Source organism: Hibiscus syriacus, unplaced genomic scaffold (genome assembly GCF_006381635.1).
Source record: "Hibiscus syriacus cultivar Baekdansim isolate YM2019G1 unplaced genomic scaffold, ASM638163v2 tig00116989_pilon, whole genome shotgun sequence".
In the NCBI taxonomy this organism is placed as follows: domain Eukaryota; kingdom Viridiplantae; phylum Streptophyta; class Magnoliopsida; order Malvales; family Malvaceae; genus Hibiscus; species Hibiscus syriacus.
The window spans coordinates 4,888,293-4,903,076 of NW_024063508.1; the positions used below are offsets into that span (position 1 = coordinate 4,888,293).

Here is a 14,784-nt window from a genome sequence, read left to right on the forward strand (position 1 = left end):
TTTGAATTCGAATTGAATTTATTTAATTTAAGAATTTAAGTATAATTCAAACTAAAATTGAATTCATTTAATTTAAATTTTATAACCTGTTTCGTCTCATTTACAATCCTAATGTAGGATCTATATGATCAAAGATGACCCCGACAATCTGAAGCAATGAGCAGGATGATAAAACACAAACTGAACCAACTTACTGTCAATCAAACAATACGAGATCAAAGATACACGCTGAAGAATAATAGTTTTATTTTACTTTATTTTCATCGCCAAATCTCAACCACATGGGGAAGTTAATTACTGCTAATCTGACACCTGCAATCCATTCTGATACAACAAGCAATTTAGTCTACATGTATAACTTTTCATTTATCTTCTTTCTTTTGCCCCAAAAGCTGGTTTTGAGGACAAGTAATTGGAAGAGAACACTGAACCTCATCTACATCTCTCCAGGAAGCATTGTATCTTCAGGTAGATCACAGAATCCGATACCCTGAAAACACGAAAATTATCTGATTTTAAATCATCGATATGCTAATAACTCCATCCATGAAAATGCAATATGCTGCCTGTTGTTATCTGAAGTTTACCTCCCCTGTAAGGTGAGCCACACATCTCTTTTCAGCTAGCAATTCTGCTTCAGACTGCGAATCGGTTGGTGTGAAATGTTAGTGTCTAAATTTCAGTTTTAGCTCCACAAAATTTGTAGTCAGAACGAAATACATATGAAGTCCGGGGCTAGAATTCCTTCACATACCTTTTTAATTCGCTTGAGCAGATAGTCATCGAAGATCACTTCCTTAACGAGTTCATAATCGCCATCTCCCTATAGAATGTCATTCAAAATAGTATTTAAAAGTCTGCCATAAATCTCTTATAAGCGAACAAAAAGATTCAAGAAAAGATCATAAAAATAATTCTCTGATTTCGTACTTTTGATCTGCATGGCATGCTGAAAACGATATCCTCCGCTATACCATACGGGTTGCCATTGGTATAAACCTACATTTGCATTGTAAGAAGTGAGATAAAGAAAATGCAATTGGAACAAGCAAAACTAAATGAGGAATCAAGTTCAATGTTAATTAACTGATATGGGATTTCTATGTTAGCCATAGCGAGTTTTTCGACATGGCAAATCATATAGAGAAGCTCTATCAAACACCCAGAAAGAAACTAATGGCTCAGATCAAAGTTCTAATTGCATGTGTGTATATTATATGTAAATATGCATTTCTTTGCAATATTCTCTCCTTCTCAGTGGGTATTAGATTCAATGTAGTAAGGAGTAAAGGAGATGGATCTCGAATATCGAAGATAGTAACACATTTTATAAGCGAATGAACTTACACCAGTAGAAAACCAATCCCCCTCGGGTGTCGGAATAATTAGAGACTTGATGGCATCGACTATTGACACAGCAGTAGATGCTGCTGAAGATCTTCCCCATTTCTGAATTAAGACACCACCTCTCTGCAAACCAAAATTTCACATGATAACAAATTTAAGGCCCAAATAGTTCACAAAATACTTATTCAACATGCTATTTCAGGAATTTAATAGAAATGGTTCCCCGTATTTTACCTTTTGGACCTTCTCAGTAAACTCCTCTTCTAACCATTTGAGATCCTTGATGACCTCCTTGACAGGTAAGCCCTTGATTCTAGCATTTAGGAAGTCCGGAACCTAGTCAAGATCGAATACGAACTATATTATGACAACGTCTTCGGAACCTAGTTTATGTGTTTTAGTGTTTACTACCTGTGTTGTTGAGTGATTTCCCCAGATGGTCATGTTCGACACTTGATCGTAGAAGACACCTGCTTTTAGGGCAAGCTGCAGAAATCATTGCTTTTACGTAAAACTGTGCTTTTCATTACTATATTTGATGGTTAAAATTAATGACAAACCATTACAGAAACAGGCATTACTCAAGCAATGCATATACCTGGCATTTTCGCTCTATTTTCATCCAATCTAGTCAGTGCATGAAAATTCTTTGCAGGAATATTCGGAGCATTTTTCATACAAATTAAGGCACTGCATCATAAAGAATAAGATAATGATTAAAGGAGCCTAGACCAGTTGGGAATCAAGCACGATAAATATATGCTACTCAGGCTTGAGTGTGAGTGCCGAACGCAGGTATGTTCAAAATTTTCAAGATTTCCATGTATTTGAAGAGCCCCTGAAGGAATACATTCCCATTCTTATATCCCGATATACAACAGATATGAGTGATGAGATATGACCTTTCAAGGATCTTCCAAATACAGGAAAAACTTGAATAAAACTTACCTATGCCGGACAGGGATAAAATTTCAAATTATCATATAGTTTAGATATTTTCTTTGTATTTTCTATTGATTATCTGTTTTCGCCCCCTTAGAATTTTATAAGTTCGTCCTCTCCTAAAATTTTAGAAGTTCGCCCCCAACATAAAATCCACTGTCCGATCCTGATGCTTAACACATCCCATATACGACACTTAAAACTAGAATCTGATTAACATAGAGCTACAATGGCAAAGATCCATACTTGGTATTGCAGGGATTGCCCACTACTATCACCTTGACATTAGGAGATGCAGAAGCATTGAGAGCTTTTCCCTACAATGTTAGAACCATGATCATGATAGCAGATTGATTTTAGCATGTCATAGCCATAAATAAAGAAACACACATAATGGAGTAAAAATTGAAAGCACCTGCTCAGCAAATATCTGGCCATTGATGTCCAACAAGTCGGCTCGTTCCATTCCAGGCCCTCGCGGCTTCGCCCCAATCAGAAGAGCCCATTCAGCATCCTGGAACACTTCATATGGATTTGTTCCGATACTAACCTCTCTCTCAGTAATGGAAACAAAGAATCTTCAAGTTCCATGGCCACTCCTGCATGCATTTGGTCATTAATTTGAAGAGAGTTGCAGCATTTACTGAAAAAGAGTCATCATATATCTTCCTCACATGCAGAGAGCATTAGCACGAAAATTCTCTCCAAATTGAAAAGTTACTTAGTGTCCTCAGTTTTGAACAATCTATGTTTCAACAATAGCTTGGATGTGTATAGAGTTCATTGTCCTAGATACATTCTTTTCTTTCTCGAGAAAATGGAAACAGTTCCTTTTCTTGAAATGACATCACATTTGCTCAATATTCGTAATAAGAACACCTGAAGAACCATACCTTCAAGAGCCTGTACTGACCTTTCTGATCCCAATAGTTTCAGAGCGACAGGCTGATCTGGTCCGAATACTTCACCAGATGCAATCTGGGAAAACCAGAACAGCTTGGCAACTAAGTTTCAACACACAAAAAATATCACCTACTGTAGTTCTAACTCCTGTAAGGTAAAGGACAATTTCAATAAAAGGGACACATTTTAAGCAAGATACTATTGGGCATCAAATTCCAAAATTATTATTGGATCATCATTCAGACACAGTGGAAAATTTGAAGGAACAGAAGATGACCACTGTAATTAAAATTGAACAATGCTCTAAAAGCAGTAACTATAATATTGTCTGCTGTTAAGATTCCATTATATGCATTTCCTATTAAAGGACAGTCAGGTCACCCGTACAACCAGATCGAACCATGCCTGTAAATTTATTTTACCTCATATGCTACTCAACTTCACTGATGAACAGTATTTCATTCATAAGAACCTTTTATTTAGTATAGTCAGTGCTATAGAAGGGCATTAGCTTATGAACGGGTTAAGTAGCAAGTGTGGATGACGATAAAGGTACAAGATACAAATATATAACTAAAGAGCTTCAATGAAAATAAATGGGATTTAAACATATATGAAAGTTACTTACTTTGAAAAGAAGATGGTTAGAGATCATCCCGGCAGCACCAGAAACAGCTATATTAATTAATTTCTTCCATGATTTTGTCTCCTCTTCCTGTTAACAATTAAAACAATGATATACTAATGCCACCACGATTTAAATAGCTAAAAAAATGTACAACCATGGAAGAGGATCAAATTGTGAAATGGGAAAAAGTAATAGATTTAGGTGACAGAATATTGGACTGCAAAACAAAAACAGTAAGTGACTTTAAAATCATCCCCAAATCATTTCTTTCTCCCACTACTAAAGAGTTTAGAGAGTTCTCTTGTGAGTTGTGAGTGTTTTTGTAAACACCTGTATATTTTCTCTCTTTAGTAAAAGATCTGCAGCAGTCTGGAGACGTAGGCATAATTGATTGAACTCCGTTATCAATTTCGGGTATTATTTTTCCGCTTTTATTTCACATTCTCACAAATCTAGTTATAGGGAAATTACTTGTTCTCGTTTATTTCCCAACAACTGATATCTAAAGCTTTTCGTTGTGAATTTTGTCAGTTTTTCTGTGAGGTTACTATTCACGTGAATAGTAAAATTTTGTCGGCGATACGAGTTTGTCGACGGAGGTGTTCTAATACACGGTGGTTTGCGAAAATTGTCAGAAACGATCCAAAAGAAGTCAGATTCGAATGGTAGCGATGGCTTTGAGAAACGAAGTTGATGAGCTCAAGAGGGAGCTTCTCATATGTAAGGGAGCAATGAGTGAATGAGATTCGCTCAAGACCTTCTTGGAGGACATAGACTAGGGGCGATGCTCGGGGGAGAGCAAGGTGATGCCCAGAGACTTTCGGAGGCCATAGCTGTAGCCGAAAAGCTGACTGAGCTTGCAGATGTCAAGCCAAGTAGTGATATGTCGTCCAGTCCCATGCCAAGGGATAGTGGCAACGATGGGGGAGACCGAAAAAAGGTGCAGTAAGGAGATGGTAGAGAAAGCTCTTCGAATGGCCAATGTGAGCTATCGACTGTTCGTAGCCAAGGAAAGCCATCGGGAAAAATTGGCAAGGCTAAGTCCGGTGTAAAGAAGAAGGGGAGCAAGAAAAAATTGAAGTGCTACTTCTGTGATGGTCCTCATTTGATTAGAGGATGTCCCGAGAAGCGTCACCTTACAACCATCATGAAGAGGATCGGAGAAGGAGAAGTAGTGGAAGTTGGTGTGGACACAAGTGTTACCAAGCCAGGAAAAAGACTTGGTCCGATTGAGGGGATCAATGTGGCCAAGCAATGATCGAGACAAGGCAAGGTTATTATTGATGAGGTGGGCGAACCCAGAAGAAAGCCCGATGCGATTGCGGGTGTTCAAGCAATCAAATCGAGGGGCAAGCATGGTGCGACTACAAGTTCTCAAGTAGTCAATCAAGGATCGAAACGTGACGAGACTGCGGGTGTCAAAACAGTCTAGCACAAGAAGAGACCCGGTGTGATAACAAGAGATAAAGTCGTCAAGCCGAGGGTGCAAAGTGAGCAGGTTCACTCACAGTATGCCAGGATGGAGGCGTGGTCCAAGTTGAGGCGTCTTAGGCATAAAAGGACACTTAAGGAGTATGTGAGTCGATTCAGAAAACTCATGCTCAAAGTCCCGGGTTTGACTGAAGAAGATGGATTCTTCACCTTCATGTTCGGATTGAAGCCATGGGCGAAGAGAGAGTTGGAGCGAAGGAAAGTCAAGGAGTTGTCTAAAGCCTTGACAACCGCTGAGTCTATCAAAGAATTTGGAGTCAAGAAGAACAAGACTTCCAAAGTAAAGCCGAGGGTAACGGCAAGAGATTCTGTGATGAAGGCAAATCAGAGGATGAGGAATGTTGTTCCTCGAGTGGTAGAGAAAATCCACTCAATGATGAATCAAATGGTGAGTATAGGGAAGATGTGTGCAGTCTTGGCACAAATTCGTGTCAAAGATGCTAAACCGAGGGTAAGAGTCGAGCAAACGATGGGGCAAAGACTTAAGATGCCAGAAGTGTTGCAAAATTACCTGATGGGAGCCGAGTCGTCCAAGGTGATGGATGAGCCCAAGATCGAGTTGTCCAGAGAAGAGGACGAACCCAGGATCGAAGAGACATTGAGAGTTGGCTCAATAAAGTTCATTTTTGCCAAGGCGAGTAGAAGCCAAGTGCAAGAAGAGTTGACCGTGTCCAAGGAGTTTGCCGAGCATGTTCGTCTAGAGAAAATGGCTTTAGAGAGCATTTTAAGAGAAGGGTCGAAGCATGGGCTTGCCGAGGATGTTCAAGTGAGGAACAATCCTTCAAAGACTAGTGAACAAGATTCGAAGGGAGCCAAGACGTTGAGGGACAAGGCAACCATGGAGAAACTGCCCAATAACAAGGGGGTTTACAGGACGGTGACTACGGACAAACTGAAATTGTGTGTTCAGCTTCAGTTGGCATGCTACAGTAACAAGAGCAGAAATGTTGTTGCATTGATCGAGGTTTAAAGAAAGATTAAAATCAGTCTTTAAGTGGGAGATTATAAAGTCAATAAGTACGGTTGTATAAAAGGGGGCACCGCACCAGCTTGGTTTTTTCAACAAAGGGGGCACCGAATTTGGTGCCCAATTTTTTATTGAAAATGTAATAGGGTTAATTACATTTTAGTCCCTACACACTTTAGGGTATTTATAAGATTAGTCGTTAAGTTTCAACTATAAATCCTCTAACCCATTTAGCTTCAATATCATCCCAAATCATTTTTTTTCTCCCACTACTAAAGAGTTTAGAGAGTTCTCTTGTGAGTTGTGAGTGTTTTGTAAACAACTATATATTTTCTCTCTTTAGTAAAAGATCTGCAGCAGTCCGGAGACGTATGCATAATTGGTTGAACTTCGTTATTAATTTCGGGTATTATTTTTCCGCTTTTATTTCGTATTCTCACAAATCTGATTATAGGGAAATTACTTGTTCTCGTTTATTTCCCAACAAGAACCCAGTTCGAAACTATCGAGATTGAGATAGATTTCAATTTTATTAGTAACTAAAACTAAATGAAAATTAGTTAAAACAAGAAGAGAAGTAATGAACATAATATAGACGAAACTGTTTACCATGGTTTTGTTCAAGTTTTGCCTTTTTTCCTACATGCTTACAGTTGCTTGCCAAAAATATTGCCATGAAGCAAAAACCATAAATATTTAACCTATGATTAAAAGCCAACGTATACAGAATTCTTCTGCTTATATATTTAATTTATTTCTTTTTTTTTCTTTCTAAATTACACTTGTTTTCTTAATATGGTATTGAACTAACACACTCACACTAAGATACTGATAGCTTTAAAAGTGTGTTTGGGGGGGGGGGGGGGAAGCAATACCTACACTATCGAATAAGCATAGTTCCACTAATGATGGAACTAAGTTCGGATATAAAATATATTACAATATTAAAGAAAATTAAAAAAATTAAAGAGAAAAAAAAGGAAACATACAGCTTGGAGATCATATGTGAGGCAGAAGACACCATAACACTCAATCTTTCCCTTGGGAGTCTCAGCTTGTACTGGTGTCTGGGTTTGAACTTGACTGAGAAAAAAACAGAGCATGAAATCGCAGGATTCCTGGTTCTGGGTAAAGGGGGCCGAAACGAACGACGAAAATGATGAGAGAAACGTGAAGAAGATGATGATGATGAAAGTGAGAGCTGTGAAGATCGAAAACAAGTTCCCGTTTTGGTAAATGAAGTTGATAACTCTGTTACCGCCATTTACAGCAGAGTGTTGGGTTCAGTGTGTGATTCGAAGGACGCTGAGAAGAAACAGAGGAAAAGAGAAAGGGAAGAAGGCAGATAGGGAGTGGGAATGGAGGGAGCGGGGAGAGAAGGGGATAGATGGATTTGAAAAATTAGTGTAAGGCCATGCAAACGACACTTGTCATCAAATTATCATCCAGAAATCTTTGCTCCTATCTTCTGGATTGTATATTTGGAAATCGATGGGCTGCTTATAATTGAATCAAATCGAATCGAGTCTAGTTAAGTTTAAAGTTTAATACTGAAAAAATTTAAATTATATTTTTTATTTAATTATTTAAACTTTTTTCGAGTAATATAAGTGTTTAATATTATAAACGTTATTATTTTAAATATTTTGAACATAAATATCATTAAAAATTCGTTAAATGACACTATTACGTTTAGAAAATTTCAAAAAATTTATTTAAAACTTAAAACTTTATTTTAGAAAAACATTATTTTTTAAAAATCTTTAAAAAAAATCTCAAAACTTTAAAAACCAAAATTCCAATTCCTTTACACATGTTATCGTCACCTTTTATTACCATTGTCGTCGATCGAACTTACATCGACCGAATAATCACCCGATGAACAACCATCGATGAACCCACTCAACAATTTTAAACTCGGGTAACAATAAAGGGAAAAATCACACCACCCATGTGATTTGATAATGACAGCCGACAAGAGAGATGACAATGATGGAAACGACCATGGTCGACAAGGTAGATGGTATGTTTGGATTAGGGATTTTAAGGATTTTTAGTTCTTTTTATAATTTTAGAAAAAAAAATAAAGGTTTTAAATATAATAATAATTTGTGTTTTTATTAAAAATTTAAAATTTTCAATATATATATATATATATGCAACACGTGTCACTTAATATATATTTTTAATGTTTGTTATTGTCGATGCACTTAAAATAGTAACGTTTGTAACGTTATATATTTGTGTTGATAAAAAAATATATACACCTAATTGAGAAAAGATATAGTTTAAACATTATTTTTAACTAAGCCCAAGTTTAAATACGATAAGTTTAAGTTCAAGTTCGATTTAATATTCGTAGTTTGATATTAAATTTTAATTTGATTGAATATTAAAACACACGTTTAAGTTTAACTTAAGATATAATTAATTATTTGAGTTTTTGATTGAGTTTAATTGGCAAATTTTTATTCGAATTCAAATGATTTTTTCATGTAAACTAAAAGTACTTATGTAATTTAATAATATACAAATATTTAAAATATATATTAATAACAAACGATTGATTTGCCTCGCGAGCCGTTCTAAGTTAAATATTATGGTGCTTGTTGATGGAAAAATTTATGTTGAGACTGTTATAAGTGATTCATCTTTTTATTTGAGTGAAAAATTATAAGTCGGTTGTAAGGTTTTATTTTTAGGTTTTAATCGATTTAATCGATCGAATTAAATTAGTTCGGTTCAAGGATGAGTATATATTTTCAATATTCGATTAACGATTAATTCGATTCAAAATCGATTAATTAACTGAATTAATTGAATATATATATATATATATATATATATATATTAAATACATATTTTAAACTCAATCTCATTAAGAATTAAGACCAAATTATTTTTTAATCACACAAGACCCATTAAATTTTCAATACCTAATTAAATTTTAACCTAAATAAAAAATATCTTTATTAAACTCAAATTAGTCTAATTAAAAAAACTATGATTTTTTTAGTTAATTCGATTAATTAACCGAATTAACCGAGCTTTGTTCGATTTAGTCAATATTTTCAAAAAAAAAAGTTCAATTCGATTAATGGTTAAATAAAAGAATTTGATTAATTCAATTAATAAAAATCTGATTCATTCGATAACCGACTTAACCATTTGAATACCCCTAATCAGTTCTTCATATTAGAATTGTAGGTGGTCAACATCATCTGGGTTTAGTAACTCTCAAGAATCTCAAAAGAAAACTTCGGGATGAAGAAGAAAAAAGAAGTCTCCTATTCAATCTTGGTTGGGGATTTTATAATAATTCTTAGCTGTTAGTGTTAGACTTATGATTATAATAACTAATTGATTAGTTGAATGAATTTGTTTTTGGTAAATTGTGTGAACCTATTAATAGTCGTATCAAAAAATTAATCAAGAGAAAATAATTGATTAGAAAGTATAATAATTCAGAGTTTCTTTTTTTTAATCAAACAAAACAATATATGTTTAAAAATAACTCTCAACCATTTAACAATGAACGTTCGTATCTCTAACATTTCTAGTGCTCGAACCCATGACTTTAAAAAATAACAATCATCTCTTTACCACCAAATTTGCTTAGTTCATACAATAATTTAGAATTCCGAATAACGAAGAAGGACACTTCACAGGTCTCATGTTACTCCAAAAACTTTGGTTTTGAGCGGAGTTTGCAATTTGGGGAGCATTTATTCTCTCCCACGATGTATGATGTTACGGTCCTTAAAATTGTGACAAAGCATCCATTTGAAGATAAGAAATGAGTGGGTAAAAAACATACCAACAAGCTTGTTTGATTTATACGTACACGTATTATTTGGGAAACTGCTCCTTCGCATGCTATTGTCATTAAAGGTTCTATCGCGTTTAGTATCATTTTTGTTTCTTAGTTCAAGCTGTTTCTTTCCTTTTAATTCTAATCACAATTTCTCTAATCACCATTTCTTCTTCTTCTTCTTTTTTTTTTTTTTTTGCTAAAACAAGTAGAATAGAATATAGAATTGTATTGAAACATTATAGAAGATTCTGAATTCATGATTTCATTTAGGCACAAGGATTAAAAAAATTCCTTTTTCAAAATTTTAATAAAATTCCTATTTTCTTAACTCAATTGAGTCATTTGATCGACAGTTTCCGTTGTTGATTGCTATTTCACTAATGTAGTCATTGTAATACCCTAATTTTGTTCGGATAATACAAAATGTGTTGGGCTCGATCGATCAATCGAAAACTGTCAAGAAGGGGTGAGTTGGCCTTTAAAAATCTTTGGTGCGGAAGCAATAAAAGATAGAAAATTTGCACAACGATATATATTGATTCGACTTCTCAACCAAGTCTACACCACTACCTTAGCTCCACACTAAGGATTTTCTAACAAATTCAATAATTTGTTCTTTCTTTTTTAGGTTCAAAAGTAGCATTTACAATTCCCTAACTTTTCAAAGGTTAAGCTAGAACCACTCCACTTTTACAAAGAATAAGAAATGTAAACAATAAAGCCTCATAAATGTAGATGTTTACAAGAATTGAGCTCACAAGAATGAATGCAAAAGATAGACAATTAAACTCAAACACTTATGTACAAGAGAAAAAGGAAAATAAAGAGTGAAAGAGTTTTTATCTTGATCTCTATTGCTTGGATAGGTGTTGTGACCTTCTTCAAGTGTCATTGAAGTGTTTTTATTGTGTGGAATATGTTGCTAGCCGTTTATGACCGTTGAGGATGAATTATAACTGTTGGGAAGCTTTAAAAACATGAAATAAAGGCCACTTGCACATGCAGTTTTGAATCTTTGAAGAAACTTTCAAAACTTTTGTTAAAGTTTCAAAACTTTGATGAATGTTTCGAAACTCTTTCTTAATATGTCCGTTAAAGAAAATCGGGTCATTAAAACAGTTTTTTGGTGCAAAGTTTTTTGTAAAGTTTCAAAACACTTAATAAAAGTTTCAAAACTCTTACAAAGTTTCCAAACTATGAATGCTTGTGTATGAACAGTGTCAAATAGTGACTGAATAATGTTTTTCATAATTAAAAAGCTTTAAACACATTTTAAACACTTTAAAAATATTTTAATTAACTCAAAAATATTTCATATATATAAAGCAATTAAGAACACATATTTTCAAGTTATTTTGGACTTTAAATTATTTTTGAAATATTTGATTAAGTACAAAATCAATTTTACAAATATTTGTTATATCAAAATATAAGTTCAACAATCTCTCCCTTTTTGATATAACAAAACTTCTCTAAAGAATTGTTTTTGACAAAAGCTCCACTTTAGAAAAATATATTTTGAAAAAGAGAATTTATTAAAAAATATTTAAGCTCCCCCTCTTTCTTTGAGAAATTTAAATTTTCACTTTTTTCTTCCACTTTTTGTTATATCAAAAATAATTCAACAATGGATGATAAGTAAAAAATAAAAGGTTAAAGCATATAAATCATTTAAAAACAATGCTACCCCTTAATGAAAGCATTCCATGAAAAGCTTTGGCACAAAAACACTTATGCACTTAAGAAGAATATTGAATTTCAATAAGATGAGTAAGTATGTTAATAACACATGAAATTCAATAAATCCAAGACTTGTTATACTTTATGCAATAATTAAAATTGACATATCGAATATCATATGCATAAAGCACTACATAATGGCATGTATTTAATATGTATACCAATTGTTAATGAAATGATATGCATTAACATTTAACGATTTGCATTTGCATATTAATGATGAAAAAGCATATATATATGCAAATATGCAAAAAGTAAAAGAATGAATTTCATCAAAATATCAAGATCCAAACATTTAAAATCAATTGATGAGTATTCAAACTAATTACTATATAATCATGCAATAGAAAAATATATTTCATAAATCACATTTTGCATGATTTAGATTTGTATTCACATAAATCTATTAAAATCATTTTCTATGATTCCCCCTTACTTAGACATCCCAAGAAAATATTTAAAGATAATACTGATGAAATACTAATTATGTAAACAAAAATTGATATCAATTGATATTTGAAAAAAATATAATATCAATTTTAGGTATGGAGGATGTCAAAGAATGCATATGCAAGTTAAGAAAAATATTTAAAATTTTTGGCTTAGTTTCCATGAAAACGGGTTTTGGAGAGGTTTATGGAATCCTGGGTTCTAGCTCATTTTATGAATTTTGCTTGGTAAGAAAACATTTTTGGCTTCTCCCTAAGGTTTAAAAATGAGCTAACAACTCAATAACATGTTTTGATTAGTTCAAGAGCAAGGAGAGAGCTCAAAGGCTAGAGGTAAGGAAAAACTAACCCTTAGGTGATTTGGGAACGTTTTTCAGTCACCTAGCTTCAAGGTAACACGATTCTAACTTGTTAATATCACATGTAGTTCATTAAATGTGCATAAATGGTATGTTTTGTTCATGCTAGCATGTTAGAGTGATTTCATGGCAAGATTTGTATTTGTGTGTTATATGTATGAAAGATGATACTTTTTGACCTCTAAGACCACAAATAACACTCTAATAAGCTTTACTGATCGTAGGGGCAATACTAATATTGTTCTTCGTGGAAGACAAAAATCAAGTGATTTGTAAGGGCAATATTGATACCCCTTCAAGGGGTATCGATACATACGATATCGATACCGAGATGGCCGGTATCGATACTGAAGTATTTTTTATGAAAACATCGAAGCTGATTTTGGTATTGAAACTCATTGGAGTATCCATACCCAGGGTAGAGTATCAATACTCCCCGTAGGGGTATCGATGCCAAGGTATTGTTCAAAACATCGAAGCAAATTTTGATACCGATACTAAGGTGAGTATCGATACCCATGGGTCCAGTATCGATATTGTTGGCACGGTACCGATACCCACGATGAATTTTGGGAAATTATGGTTAATTTGATTGGGTGTTCGAGTGAGGTGTTTTGAGTTCGTATAAGCCTTAATCATTCAATGCAACTGAAAACAAATAAGTTAACTAAATTCTCACATAGAAATCAAGCAAGATAGGGTGCCATAAGAATTGTCTTTGTATGATGCTCGAGGAACGACTAGGACACCTAAGTTACTCTAGCATTATGCGATTGTCCTTTCTTGTGAATATCTGGATATTGTTTGTTTGGTACGCATCCGATGCATGTAAATTCCAAAATTGTACCTTATGCTCGACTAGGTTCGGATGTGAGCTTCTGATGCACATAAATTCCAAACCTCACTCCGACACCTCGAGGATCCGAGGTAGACTAATGGCTTTAAGTTTTGACGCACGTAAATTCTGGTTCTTACCCATAAGCTATCCCGGTTAAGATGGGCTAGAATGTTGTCCGAGATGCACGTAAATTCCTTCGACCACACCACTTGGCCTGTCTCATGTTTGATATGTACTTTTGCATGTTCTTGACTTTGTATTCTGGCATGTTCATGTAATGAATGAATGTAGTATTTCATAGTTATTTTCGTCGCGCTGAACATGTGAGCTTAGTGTATGTAATGTGTTTCCGTGCACAGGTTAGTAGAGGGATTACCGATGAGCCTATCACATCCGTACATTCCATACCATAAGATTTGTAGAGTATGTCTTGAGTATTTGTAGAGGGCATGTATCTTATGTGAACCTTGTATTATTCGCGTCATAACTCTATTCTATTTTGATTTAAACTTTATGGTCATATTGTATGTATTTTGGGAGGCTCTCATACTTTATAAACTTTTAATTAAATTCTGCTAGTATGATCAATGGATGATTTTGATGTTTACCAATGTGTTGAAAAGAAATTTTTGGGTTGGCCATTTTGGTGGTTACTTGTGGCATCGTAACCATGGATCTTTGGGTCAGACTGGATTAAGGTGTTACATCGTCACCTTTAGGTGACGAGTTCCTAAAAATGTATTTTTTAATGGACTCGAATGGGTGGGCCCCATGTGGGCCATTAATTTAATGTAATTAACGAGACTCGTCACCTCGAGGTGACGAGTCCATTTAAAAAATTATAAAAATAATTTAAATTTTGAAAGTTTAAAAAATAATGGAGGTGACGAGTTCCTTCAAACTAAAAAAAAGTAATAGTTTATAGTTGTTGGTTAACGGGCAACAACAACGATCACTTGGCAACAATCACTAGTCGTTTATAGCCATTGGGATAGGGGCTATAAATATGGGTTTGGGTTTAGATTTTTCATCATCCACTCTTACGAAAAATATTGAGAAAAATTCTTACATTCTAAAAAATCCCAAAAAAATGACTTCTCGAGAAGAAATTTTACACCTCGATAATGTTTATTTTTCACCGATCAAACTTCGTCCGAAAGAAGAACGGAACATTCGTAAGCGAGAAATGAGATCGAGAGACCCACATCAGCGGATGATGTTATATCTTCAGCAATCCAGTCTATATCCAGCCATATTTTTACGTGGATTTGGACTCTGATTGAATGTTGGAGGCCTGAGACACACA

At 34.3% G+C, this 14,784-nt stretch overlaps 1 pseudogene; it reads right to left on the reverse strand.

Annotated features, from left to right (window-relative positions):
• Positions 1-401: 401 nt before the first annotated feature.
• LOC120193118 lies at positions 402-7,635 on the reverse strand (annotated as a pseudogene).
• Positions 7,636-14,784: the final 7,149 nt, after the last annotated feature.